This window comes from Cavia porcellus, unplaced genomic scaffold, assembly GCF_034190915.1.
Source record: "Cavia porcellus strain 051 isolate PalLab524CR breed Dunkin Hartley unplaced genomic scaffold, mCavPor4.1 scaffold_12, whole genome shotgun sequence".
Lineage (NCBI taxonomy): Eukaryota > Metazoa > Chordata > Mammalia > Rodentia > Caviidae > Cavia > Cavia porcellus.
The window spans coordinates 74897669-74911520 of NW_026947495.1; the positions used below are offsets into that span (position 1 = coordinate 74897669).

The 13852-nt window shown below is 37.8% G+C and overlaps 1 long non-coding RNA gene across 2 annotated transcripts in view; it reads right to left on the reverse strand.

Annotated features, from left to right (window-relative positions):
* The window catches only part of LOC106025447 (uncharacterized), a 54826-nt gene extending 51981 nt beyond the window's left edge, over positions 1-2845 (reverse strand). For both annotated transcript variants that reach the window (XR_010050922.1, XR_010050923.1), the window contains exon 1: positions 2754-2845. This is a non-coding gene — a long non-coding RNA (uncharacterized LOC106025447). The remainder of the gene's footprint in view (positions 1-2753) is intronic.
* Between the last annotated feature and the right edge of the window lie 11007 nt (positions 2846-13852).

Below are 13852 nucleotides of genomic sequence, written 5' to 3' on the forward strand. Positions count from 1 at the left end.
AATCAGTGAGCAAGATGCAGTCTATTTCAAATTATGTTTGCTCTTCTCACCTTTCTCTCCTGTCCACTGTAGTGCTCCAGAGATGCTTCAGTAGGATTCCTGCATTTAGAGTCCTATGCTTCAAGCTTGCCTCTTAAATATTGCAAAGGATCTATTACAATCAAGAGAGAAAGCAATGCAGCAACATTCACTGAGGAAAGCATGGCAAGCAGGACTCAAGACCACTTTGCTCATCCCTAAAACCCATGGTGTCCTAGCTCACCCACTGAGCTTCCTCCACTGCATACAGAACGGCCCTGAAAATTGTTTCTCCAAGAAATCCGAAGCCTCTGGAGGTCAGTGTACTTCTCTCACCCACAGACTGTGATTCAGGGGGGCTCAAGGATCTCCCCAAGGTCAGCCTGGCAACAATGAGGCTTAGTTACAAAGTAACTCGAGATGACCAACAGGAGCAAACATCCATCACTCACTTCAACCAGTCAAAGGAAGGCAGGTAGAGATTCAGGACCCAGAGAGAGTGCAAATTGTGAAAAACTGGCAAAGAAACCAAAAATGAGTTAAGAAATAATGACTTAACTTCTGCTAAACTCAAAGAGTTCATGATTGGGGCAGCCCATGATCCATAGACTTCATAAGGAGTTGGAGGAATTTTATATGTTCTGTTGTGCTAGTTTATATGGCAAAGCTCAAAGCATTCCAGTTGTTTTCAACAGCCAGTAAACCGATCACTTTGTGGATAGGCAATATTTGTTCCATGATGAAATCAACTTCTCCTTCCAAAATCTCATATGAACATGTTTCCAACAAAACCAATTAATTCTGTTTTGCTTAGGACGCATCGGCTTCTAATTTCTTTAATGAGAATCATAAGATCAATCCTTTCTTAAAACTACCCATCTATTTTTTTTAAAAAATCCTCCTCCTCTGATTGAGATTCTAGCATACATTTATGGACTTTTCCTACTTTGTATCGCACACTCTGTAATTTTCATCTAGACTTGGTTCTGTATGTTTTTTTTCCAAGAAAAAGTTCAAAACAATTAAAAAGAAAAACTACCTCTGGGCCTTGTGCAGCTTAGTTAGCCCTTGATGCAAATCATCATTACTGAGACAACACATAGGCCAGAGAATTAATGAGATGGTGTGTGTGTGTATCCTACTGAAAAGACAAGAGACAGGAAAAATGAAATCTAATTCAAATCACACATAATACTAGTTCACTGCATTTGTATGATACTTCAGAGGTATTGAATATCTTCACATTCATTTAAGATTCTTGTCAGATAGATGTTATTGTCTTATTTAACAGGTTGGTAACTTGCCTAAATGACAAGAACAACATGACCAAAGCCAGCTGCAGGTGTATATTTTTCCTTGATTAACCTGGTGCCCATACCAAGGGAGGTACTGAAGTGTAACCAGGAACAAGAGTGTCTTTCTTCATCCCGTGTTTGCAGTGGGTATACGCGTCTCTCAGCAAAATGTCTAAACGTCTAACTTGTTGGAGCACAGCAGAAGGAGTCTTTTTGCCAGCAGACAAGAAAACTCCACCCAGGCGTGATCCCAATCCAGTCCATCTGACCAGCTTCAGCTTTGACCCAGGCAGATCATAAATCACGGTGAAAGGACCACTCAGTCATTGTGCCAGTTCTCTTTGCCAGATCTGTGTGAGTTGCCAACAAAGCTGAAAAGCAACCTGATCCGCCAGATTGCTATTATGAAGGCCGCTGATGTCACATTCATTGTGCCAGGTTGCATCTGTGCCCAAGCTCTTAGGAAAAAGTCATCATAACCCTTGCAGTTGTGAGAACTTAGAGGAAACCATGGCAAAGCTCACATGCAAATATAGATGCATGAAAAAAGCACATGAATGAAAAATTATCCTGTTGATATATGAAATGAAATGTAACAGCATAAACTAGTATTTACTTCAACATCCCTAAGTTCCTAATTTTGTCCAAAGACCAACAGGTAAAACTTTCAAACTGTTGGCCAAAGGCAAATGTGTGGAGTGATTAGTGAAAAGCTATGCCAGCATTTGGTAAAGTGTACCGAAGGCCAGCTGTCTCTCCTCCTGCCTATCTTCACTGAGACACTTCCCGCTGGTGTATTGGCTACAGGCTTTGTGTCCTGTGTCTTTCCTATACCCAGGAGTGGTGCTTCCGACACCTTTGAGATCTGGCAACTGGCCAGACTCTCTTTGCGTTGGGGAATGTCTAGAATATGCGGTCCAGTCCTAGCAGGTGCTCTGGACTAGTGAGATGGACTACTGTAGTCACAGGGGCATCTTTGTAAGGGAGAAGAGGAAGTAGGAAAGTCAAAGAAAAAGATATAACCACTCCCAAGCAGAAAGGGTAACGCAGGGAGCTGTCTTCTACAGTTTCTGAAAGGAGCCCTGCCAGCACGCGAATTTCAGCTCAGTTAAGATCTGTTACAAACTCCCCTTTAGAAATGAAAAGTAATAAATTTGTGCCACTTAGCCTTATCTGATTGTTACAGAAAAAATAGGAAGCTGGTGGTTTCCAACATTTAAAAGTCAGAAGTTTGATTTTTCAAAAAAAAAAAAATCCAACTTTCTAACCACTTCTGAGTTCTTTGGCTAAGATCAAGTGTAAAAATCTAAGTTTCTAGCTCTTACAAAACTGGGAAATCTGCCCATGTCGGCCTACTTTCAAAGGCAGAAATCAAGTGACTAATAACTACTTCTTTTAGGACAAAAAGGTGTGCAGTCCCCCCCCCACCCCCATTCCTACCTGCTCTGTGTTCTCACACGCTGAGAGCTGAGAGCCAGTTACGGGTTTTTATCATTCTCACTCTCGTGATTGCAGCTTGCCGGCTGCATGTAATACACTGTCATCGCAAGCAGTCACACCACTCTTCCCTGCCCTTTGACTGACTTAACAATCACCTAGATTGACAGCCACTTGAAATTTTAAAAACCACTCCTGCAAGAAGGGCCTTGCTTTTCTCTCCACCTCGGGAAAGCACTGAACAGACAATCATGTTTTAAAAAATCAGGAAGAAGACTGTACCAAAGCATTGAACAGATAATCATTTTTTAAAAAATCAGGAAGAAGACTGTACCATATGTGCTTGGATTCAGACAGTCTATTTTGACAATGTTATTTCGTAAGTTATTGGTAGAAATCACTCACATAAGTGCAGATTCTACAGATTAGGATCACTTAGAAGCTTTGAGTTTGTTTGTTTTACTTTGAGAAAGGAGAATTTACATTTATGCAAAATTTGGCCAGTACTAAATTGATATTGTTTTATAAGATCACATGTAAGTCCAGGCAGGATGTAGGTGGTTTTGTTTGAGAAGAAAAGGGTTGGCTACAGGACAGCTTTCTAAAGTTCTTGTAAACAGAAATACAAAATGCTGAATGCATTTTATGGGTGCCCAAAGTACAGCACTTCTGCCGTAGAAGCCACCTACTTAGCCACTTGGCTATTTAAAAATGTTTCCACTGTATAGAGAGATTCCCTTGCCAAGCCAGAGACATGAATGCCAAGCTATAAATGTCTAGTTACATAAAAACCTTTATAAGTGGTCTTGGTAGTTTTTCCAATAGCACTAAATATCAAAAGACATCACTAACCATGCTGAACTCACAATTATTTCCTCTGTTAAAAGAACCTTTCTAGTCTTCATTAGCTTTTTTTCTCTAAAACCTCTTGGTAGGCCCATTGTACAACTGGCCAGTCATTGTGGAAGGGTCAGCTCTATTATTAGATCTGTTTGGAAGAGCAAGCACACCAGAATAGCGGCGGAGATTTATTCTTCAAGGTCAGCTCTCAATGTACACACTAGTCAAAGAACTGCTTTCTCCGAGAAATAAAATGGATTTGGGAAAAGAGGACTTTAAAACTGCTTATATGACCAATTTTTTTTTCCAGGAAGAAAACTGTTCTCTCTGTAATACACCAGACTTTGATGTGTACCACCTGGGGAAACCCACTGGAAACTATTGGTTTAGGGATATTGGTTTGCGGGACTACCATAACAAAATACCACAAGTAGGGTGACTTAAAATAAAAAATTCATTGTCACCAGTTTTGGATGCCAGAAGTCCAAGACTAAGGTGCCAGCAGGTTTGGTTTCTTCTGAGGGCTGTGAAAGAATCTACTCTACGCCTGGCTCTTAGCTTGTGTTATTTTGCTGGCAACTTTTAGAATTCCTTGGCTTTGGTGACGTTACCATCTCTGCTTCATCTTCTCATGGTGGGCTCCCTGTATGTATGAACCTTTGCCTAAACCTCTCATTTTTATAAGGATACCAGTAATATTGCATTAAAAGCCTACCATGCTTCAAGGTACCCTCATTTTAACTAATTACATCAGCAACAACCTCGTTTCTAAATTAGGTCAGATCTGAGCCACAAAGGGTTGGAAACTCAATATATGAATTGAGGGGGCCACAATTCAGCTTATCATAGGAACAAATGTAGGAGTGGCACTGATCGAACCAATCTCTAAGGTCAGACTCTAAGAAAAATTTGCAAACTAATATTTTACTCTTATTTTTCCCCTTGCTGCCATGCATTTACTATTCTTTTTTATTTTTGGAGTTTGGAGGAAGGGCCATGTTTATGAATGGCACAACTATTGGCAGAAACCCTATGGGAGATTTTGTTTCATTTTAGACCTTTTAATTGGATTTTTTTAACCAAGAATCAAACTCAGGATCTCACATGTGCCAGGCTGCTGAGCTATGTCTGTTGCCCCTTAATTGCGTTTTAATCCAGAACAATTTCCAAGATTTGGAAATGTTATTTGGCTTTATTCTGAGAGCTAAGATCAAACAACGAGAGCACTTCGGTCAACACCATAAATATTTCTTAAGATGGAGATAACTTGGTTCAGGGAAAGGCTTTCATACAGCAGCTCAGGCACCTCCTCCCCTCTCCTCGGAACCTTGATTCTGCTGGCTTTTCCTCCATCAGACACTTCGAGTGGCATGCCCAGCCCTTCACTCGTGATCCTCCCTCTGCCAGCCTCACCTTTGTCCCCTCAGAGTACCACACTTCTTTTCCCAGCCACTAAATATCAGTTTTCCTCCAGTGCTTTATCATGCCATCTTTTTGTGCTGTGTCCCAGTGGCAGCTGCTTCTAAGTTGCTGATTCTACCCTTGGCTTCTCTATCTACCTACAAAGTCATGCTTGTAGTTATCTGCACCTGAAATTCCAAGCGAAATCAGAAACATACTGTCTTCTCTAAATCATCTTCCCTTGATAAAATTGTTTTGTCTATTAGTTTCTATGTTTTCTATTACATTCCAAAATTTCCACTGAAAGATATAATTGTTTCCCTCATTCTCTATGTTAAGCTGAGACACAAATTTTAAGCCTGTCTTAGTCACCTTGATTGCATGGATATGATCTTTTACCTTCTCTATGTTGTAGAGGCATCCTGTTTTTTAACCAAACTAGATATCTTGCTTTTCTACTACCCCAAATGGACTTAACAGAAATAAATGCTTGCAAACTGTGCATTCTTTAAGAACAAAGACTTATTTATTCCATGCTGTCCATGAAGACATTTTCTGATAACCCAACCAGACTTGTGATGATTAACATTTTATTTGCTCCTCTGTTATTCCATGTAACACAAACCCTAATACAGTGATGGTTCAAGGTATGTACTCAACAAATTCTTAACTGTCTTACCTAGGAAGGCTTACTTTAGAATTATTGGTATATTTGTATTGTCAATCAGATTGCCACCTCCAAAAGAAGGAGGTCACTGTTCAATTTATTTCTATCATATACCCTCTTCCAGGTATGTTCCAGGTTCTGGGCTTTGAGTAGACTCCTCAACAGACTATTAATTTAAACTAAAATTTTATTGGAAAATTAACTTGATATACCAAGATAGTGTGCTATAAACTTTACAGTTAATGCAGGAACAGAGGGTTGGAATGATTATTTGACCTTAAGCCCTATCCTGTAAAATTCATATTAATCTCTATATTATGCAGCCTTATCTTTGAGACATCATAACCTTTACAAGTGTCTCATGGGCTGGGGATTAGGAGGAGAGGGATGGAAAATGGCAAAAGGAAATTTCACGTCTCTATGAGCTCCGCTGAAAATGAAGAAGAAATAATCCCAAATATTAATCCCAAGAATATACTCACAGACAAAACATGCAGTAGCTCTTTCCATTTCTCCTTGGTACAAGATTGCTGGCAATAGACAAGGGGTTTTTCATTTTCTAATCTCTTAAATTGCACAGTCACTAAGAATAATTCATTTTCTTGGGCTTCCTCACCAAAAAAAAAAAAATCATTTCAGTTTATTCTATATGTATCTAGGAGGCTGAGCTCACCTACAGAGAAATAGAGGAAGCTACTTTCTTCTCCAATATGGTATCTTCATTTTCCTTTAGCTACTGGGGTGCATATTCAGAGATAATGATGCTACGATTTTAAAAAATGGAGAAAAACAGTGGAGTAACAGTTTTCAGTTTCTTGCTTGAAACAAGCATAAATTTAAAATACGGGTTGATGGCCATAGAGAATATTTACTTCCTGTTATGTTGGAGGTATGGGGGTCCCTTCTACCACAGGCTATCATGGTGCTTGACCACAGAATCCACATGGCTTGCTGGATTATAGATTCCTGAAGCTATGTTATACTTAACGATTTCGTAGATTCTGTTGCATAAAATAAAGCCACAATTGCATGAAGGAATTTGGTTCTTTGAAGATGCTCTGAACATCACAGCTCATTGCTACACTAAGGAAGAGCTGTTGAAATCAACTGGCTTGTTCTGGGCACTTAGAGCAGCCCAGCATTTCCTCCATGGCTTATCAAAGGTTTAGACTCTTCTAGCATCAAATTCCCAACTGTAAACTAAAGATTGAAACGTTTCATTCCTTGTACACTTTCTGTGAATATCAAATAAGACTTTTTATAAACTTCCCCCTCTGGAGGCACCACTCAGACTTCTTCAGGTGTTATTCATAGCAGTCAATTACTTTGTTGAATTTAGCTAAGTGAAAACTACGCTTTTTTCCCCACACTAAGGTATTTGAATATCGATGGTGTCTCAAAAACAGTTTGATTGAAATAGAATTCATGTACCATAACTTTCAGCCATAAGGTATACGATTTAATGACTTTTTAGCGCAGAATTTTTTTATAATCAACATACAAAACTATGTTAACTAACAAAGATAATTTTATTACTGGAACTCTTGATCTTTTTGTAGTTTATTAATGCATAAAATTAGCATGAGGCCAATACCAGATGAGTTTGGTCTTCCTGGTTAGCTCGTGAGAAGTCAAAGACCAAGCAGAGTGATAGCACAGAGGAAAGCAGTGGCTTAGGTATTATTTTTCAACAGCAGGACTGGTTAGTGTGCCCTGAAAAAAAAAAAGGAATGAATTCCCTTACTCCAAATACACACAATATTTTTAGAGGGTTTAGTGGAGGAATGGGTGTAACTGTCTACACCTAGGAAGGATAAAAAGTAGTAATAAAAAGTTATAGTGATCATGAACCTCTTTAAAATTCTGAGATCTGAAGGGAAACTCTGAATGAAAAGCACTTTGAGGCACATTCTGTGAGAAGAGAGAGGTACGTTGGTTATTTTATCACTGGCTAAGGGCAGACTGACTAAACCAGCTCTACCTGACTTGAGATCTGAGGGCCAGGACTCTGCTTAGTGTTAGCTGGGACAGAGTACAGGATGTGGGCACCTGGACAGGAGATTAAAATCTAGCAGTGAGAGTCTAAGGCCACAGTCCTGATGCTGAGGTTGGGTGGGTTGAAAATAAAATCAGTGGCAAATGCAAGAAACTGGAACTCGTTTACAAACTTGACGAGCTCTAGCTTAGCTCAAAATACCCACAAATACATTCATATTCAACTTCTCTAGCTCACATATACTAAGGTGAAAACATACACCCGACACAGGATTTTTCTTAAGTCAATAGGTTCGTAACAAACTAAGCATGCATGTTATAAACAGTGGCCAGAAGTTTCTTTGGACGACTCCAGGCAACAGCTGCATAAATATTTTTAACTTTGGCTGCCTGCCCCACTCTACTTTTTTCCAGGAAACACAACTTTTTTCTTCTACTTTATTTCGCTGCTTGTATTTCATGTAGATTGATCAAAAAATATTATTTCTAAAAGCACAGCTACTCCAAGCATAACTACATCTACTGGCAGCTAAAGAGACACAACTAAACTATTTTTCCTCTCTCTGATTCCTAACAATCCTTTGAGACTTGGCTCCGAATATTCAGTATACACTTCATACTCATTAGGATAACTATTATCAAAGAACGAAAACAAGAAGTGTTAGCAACAATATAAAAAACTGAAACTGTTCTACCCTACCCTACAGCTTCTAAAACAGGCCTGCTGCTATGGAAGACAGCATAATAATTGCTCAAATTAAGTTGCCATACAATTTAGAAATGTCACTTCTAGGTGTATATACCCAAGAGTTACACAAAAGTTCAAACATTTATGTGCACCCGTGTGTATAGCAGTATTAGTAATTTTCTGTCACATATTTTGCCAAAATGAAAATGCTTCTTAGAAAAAGAATATTTAGTATCAAGAAATGAGGCTGTACATGAATAAAACCATAAAACTTTAATACAAGGGCTTGAATAAATGGAAAAGTGTATTGTTAATGGAAAGGAAAGTTTTTTTGCTTTTTTTTTTTTGGTCTTTTCCCTTTTTATCGGTGCCAGGGATCGAACTCACGACGCCTGCTTGCAAGGCAGACACTTATGCCGCTGAGCTAAATCCCCAGCCCCTGAAAGGAAAGTTTATGCAGAGGTTAACTTTTCCTAACACAATCCAGTTTCTATAATGCCAAACAAAATCTCAATGAGTTTGATAGGAAGTGACAAAATGACAAGTGAAGGAACTATGTAGAAAAATAAAAATGCTAGAAAAATAAAGAAATCCTGAAAGATGACAAAAATTGTCCACATATATAACATAAAGTTAAAATTGCTGCCCACCTATGAATTTGTAGATCAGTGAATAAAACAGAATTAGTTGCACAGGTGAAGCGGGTGCCCAGTAACAGCTGCTATGTAGTTAGCTCTTATTATGTGTCTTGTGTTCTAACTCTTTACATACACTGAAGTATAAGTCCTGAGACAATTCCAAATGATAAGCATATTACTGAGTTGTATATGTGGGAAAACAGGTCTGCCCTGGTAGTAGGTAATGGAACCAATCATGATCTGCTAATCACTCTATAGTGTTTTAAATCAGCAAGGGAACACAGGTGACTAACAAAACCTTACCTCACTTTACGTATCCTAGTTAATTCTACAGAGCATAAATGATACAAGGAAAGCTATAAAAGTGCCAAAGGAAAATATGGCCTTGAAACATATTTTAGATGCCTCACTGCAGTCTACACCAAAGCCAAAATCAAATGGGGGAGACTGATAGGGCTGACTCATAAACATTTTGAAACCATAATTAAAATCAAATAAAAGCAAACAGGTGAGATGATAATCACAGTGCACATGACAGTAAAGTTAACATCTCCATTTTATACAAATCAGCCAGATAAGAAACATGCTAATGAAAAACATTCACGGGTAATTCATAAAAAAGAAAACATAGGAAGAAGTATAAAAAGATGTATAACTTAATACTAAAGAAATACATGGTTAAATAAAAGCTTTCATTTATCCTTTTCCCAAAGATATAATATATGGATAAAACCCAGTGTAGACAAAAAATGTAGAAACACATGAATATGAATTGGCACAGTTTTTCCAGAAAGCTGTTTGACCTTTATGACTCAATATTTTAAATCTTGCAAGACTTACCTGTGGAGATCACTGCTCAACAGCTCAAAGCTATATACATATTTTGATCACAGCATCATTTAAAGTTGCAAAAAAAGGGCTGGGGGTTTAGCTCAGTGGCATAAGCACCTGCCTTGCAAGCAGGCGGTCGTGAGTTCGATCCGCGGTACCGATAAAAATGAAAAAGACAAAAAATAAATAAATAAAGTTGCAAAAAAAATTGAAGAAAACTTAACCTTTGATAAGGGACTAACTAAATGAAGGCCAGAAATATTATTGAATACTATGTGGCCTTGAGAAATTATAATAGAATTTTAAATGTATTGATTTGATGTAATCTAGGCTGTATTGTTCAATGGAACATAATGAAGATGTTAAATAGCATGTGGAGTGCAAACACTTGTATAAATATGTGTAAATAAACATATACACAGTTGTGCCTGAACGGGTGTTCACCATTGCCGTAAAGATATTTTGGGTAAATTTTACTAGCGCTTATATTTTTGTGTAGGGTCTGGAATTTTTAAACAAGTAAACAGATATCACTAAACAAAAGACAGAACAGATACAAATGAATCACTGCCTTTTCCAGGAAGCTTCCCCTCAAGCCAAGTAGGTCTGTGTCAGCCTCTGATGTTGCACAGCATCCGGTCCTCACCTCACCAGCCCTGAAAATCCACCCTGCAGAGTCAAGAAATTGGCAGGTCTGCGTTGTCCTTCCCCACTTAATATCAGGGGATGTCTTGATTTTCTATTTATTTTGTTTTTTCTGCTCCAAGTTTAGTGATTGGCATATAGTGAGCACTCAGTGATTCAAAGTATTTGGGAATTCAGCCTTCTCAAAAACGATGTATTGTCAGGGAAAGTACACCTGAGCTGGGTAAGATTGTGGTTTTGGTTTTTGTTTTTTGTTTGTTTGGTTTTCTCTGTTTTTTGTTTTTCCCCAGTGGTTTTAAATGCATGGAAAGGCAGAAAGATGACCCTTTTAGAAGTCTGTCTACCTTTAAACAAGATTCAGGGTCTCAATCAACTAACAGTCATCAAAATCCTTCCTACCGTTTTGTGCTGTTTAAGCCTATAGTATTGACAATGACGTTGATTCGTTACTCAAGACAAGTCTACATTTCTGGAACTCTCATTTCCTATATCTGCAAACTAGAATGAGAATAATTCACCTAGCCACAGGCCTCCACATCCAGGGTCTATGGTGAGGAGGAGTAGCTAAAACAAAACAAAATAAAAACAAAGCAAAGCAAGCATCTGCTCAAAGGTTCTGCTTAGGTGTACTTCAGCTCCAAACTTTCAGGGAGCTGTGTATTTTCACAATGAAAAACAAATGTTTTGGACTAAGGTATGTTAGAAAGTTGCACAATAAGCTCCTCTTATCAGTTCATTAGCTTCACCAGCTGATGTTTTCCTTTAGCCAGGACACAGATTTTATTCTGGGGCTAGTGCTTTGGAACTACAGTAACAGGTTAGAATAGTGGGTAGAAATGGCCAGTAATTAGTAACAAAGAGTGGATACTGCCAATAAAATCAAATAAATAAGAAATAAAGTGAATAAATTATCAGATACTTCAAGGGTTAACAAGGAACATTTTGCCAGAAATTATTTAAAGCCTGAAAGACTCACATTTCACATCCAAATTTTTAATGGATACAACACTTTGGGGGACAATCCTGGGTTTATGGTGTTGATAAGACTATAACGACTATTAAAGCTCCAACAGGATAAAATGGCATGAAAGGGAAAGTTCCAGCTTCCTTAACCAGTCTTGGAATCAACTGGAGACAATCAGTTGGCATGATTTCCATTATTTCTGCAGCTGGGAGTTAGCTCATCCTGAACTTGTCTCCGTGTGTTCACTTGGGTGTGACCTGCACACATTCTTCTGCCAATGAATGTACCAGTTTGTAACGATCCTGGGAAAACTGTCTCTTCCTCTAAATGTTGACACTAACAAGTCAGTTCGTGTCTTTCTGTTGACTTAGTTAATCTTTTGGAAATAAAGCTTCAAATTTCTACAACGTGTTACATTAAACACATGTTACCATTCTGAATTTAATATGGACTGCATAAAACTGTCTCTAAGACCTGTGTGCTTTGGTAAACGTTTATTTGCCTAAAAAAAATCAGACATACAAAGTTCTAAAAGGTGTAAAACACTGAGGAATGTGAGTGAAATACTTCCAGGAAAGACAGAAAACAGGATGATTAGAATTGAGAAGAGCTATAAGCAAATAGCAAAGGAAAATGATCTGCAAGCCATATGCATGTTTGTGCACAATGAAAATAGTAAAAAAAAATCATTTCTGACATGTATTTAGGGCTTATTTTAATTAACTGACATCTAATTCTGAGAATATACAATCTTATCATTCCTCTTCAGGGAAGCACACTTGTCCACTTTTTCAGATGAAAGCAATCTGTTGCATATTTAGTCAATTCAATGGCTGTCAGAACATCCATCATATTAATGGACTTTGAAAAACATCTCCTCCCACTTTCCTAAACCTGTATTATTCCAAACGAACAACAGAAATTTTTCTTTCAATAATTGGATCATTAAAAAATTGTATTTAGGAATAAGCTTGTTAATACACTGAAAAAAAGACACATAGGTAAGTATTTAGGTCTGCTAGAGTGGCTGGTGGTGAACCATCTACAGCTAATTCTCTCTACTACGGGGTGCAGAGGGTCAAGGCGACTTCTCAGTGCCCCATTGGAACAGGTAAGTAATTCACGGCCATTACTTCCTGCTCTCTCCCTAGGTTTACTTGGTTAAACTACTTTTTAGTTTATTTATCTTTTATAATTTCAGATAATAGACCAAATTCTCTTTATTATAATATTAATTTTAGGCAGAGTATCATTTTTCTTTTATAAAACAAGGAAATAAGAACACTACTGTAGCCATCACTTTTAATTCCCAGAATCATCAACTATACTATGACCTAAATAATGAGTATTTACAACAGTTAAGGACACACTGTTTCTGTTTTATAGTATCTTGGATTTTTAAAAAGTTAAAGTCCTGTTTTTTTAAAATAAAGTTTTGTTTTTTCATAAAATCTTTTTTATATTGGGATTTTTTATAATCTCATTTTATAAAAGCTTTTCCTTGTTTTATTAAGCATTTTATTGTTTGGATTAGACATGAGGTTTATTCTAGAAATTAGAAAAAAGCATATAGAACATTATTTTTACATGGTTATTATTATTTGCAAAATCAAGCACAATCGTCCCTTGGTATGGGCAAGGAAATGATACCAAGACTCCTGCCAGTGCCAAAATGTGTGGATACTCAATCCTGTTCTATAAAAGAAGGCGTGTAACCTGCTTACATAATCCTCCGCCATACTTTGAGTGCCCTCTAGTTAGAGTACCTAGTACAATCTAAGTGCTATATAATTGTTATACTGTACTACTAAAGGAATAAGAAGGAAAAAGCCATGCTAAATATGTATAGACACATTTTTCCCCAAATATTTCAAAGCTACAAAAGGTAGACTTTATTATGGTTGGATCTCAGAAAAAAGAAATGTAGCCCTATGTAAAGGAAAACTTTGCCACTCAGAGAAAGTAATTGAAGAACCAAAGAAACCTGATTTCCATTTCTTTCATCACGACTCCTTGGTGTCATCCACAGCTTGTGGAACACGAGCCTACAGAACACGATTCACTTGTATGTTAATGTTTTTATTCCCTAATGTATCAGGCTGCTTTCTCCCCCCAATCACATTACAAAGGAAACACGTGAAGCTTTCATAGCTCATCAGGGTAATCCAGCTCCTCGTCTTCCTATACTCCAGCTCCCTGGGCTTCCTCTACATCTACCTGATTCTCAGGGGGATATTTGATACCCTACATTGCTCTTATCCATTTTTCATTTTATTTTTATTGGTATATGTTTGTAATACATAATCTTTACATTCCTCTTGGAAAATTGGTACGTGTGTGCACCAGATCTTGGTCATTTTGATCCCCTTTCCTCTCCACCTACGCTTTCCTCTCTCGCTTTTCCTGATCCCTTTCCCCATCTCCAGGAAGCTT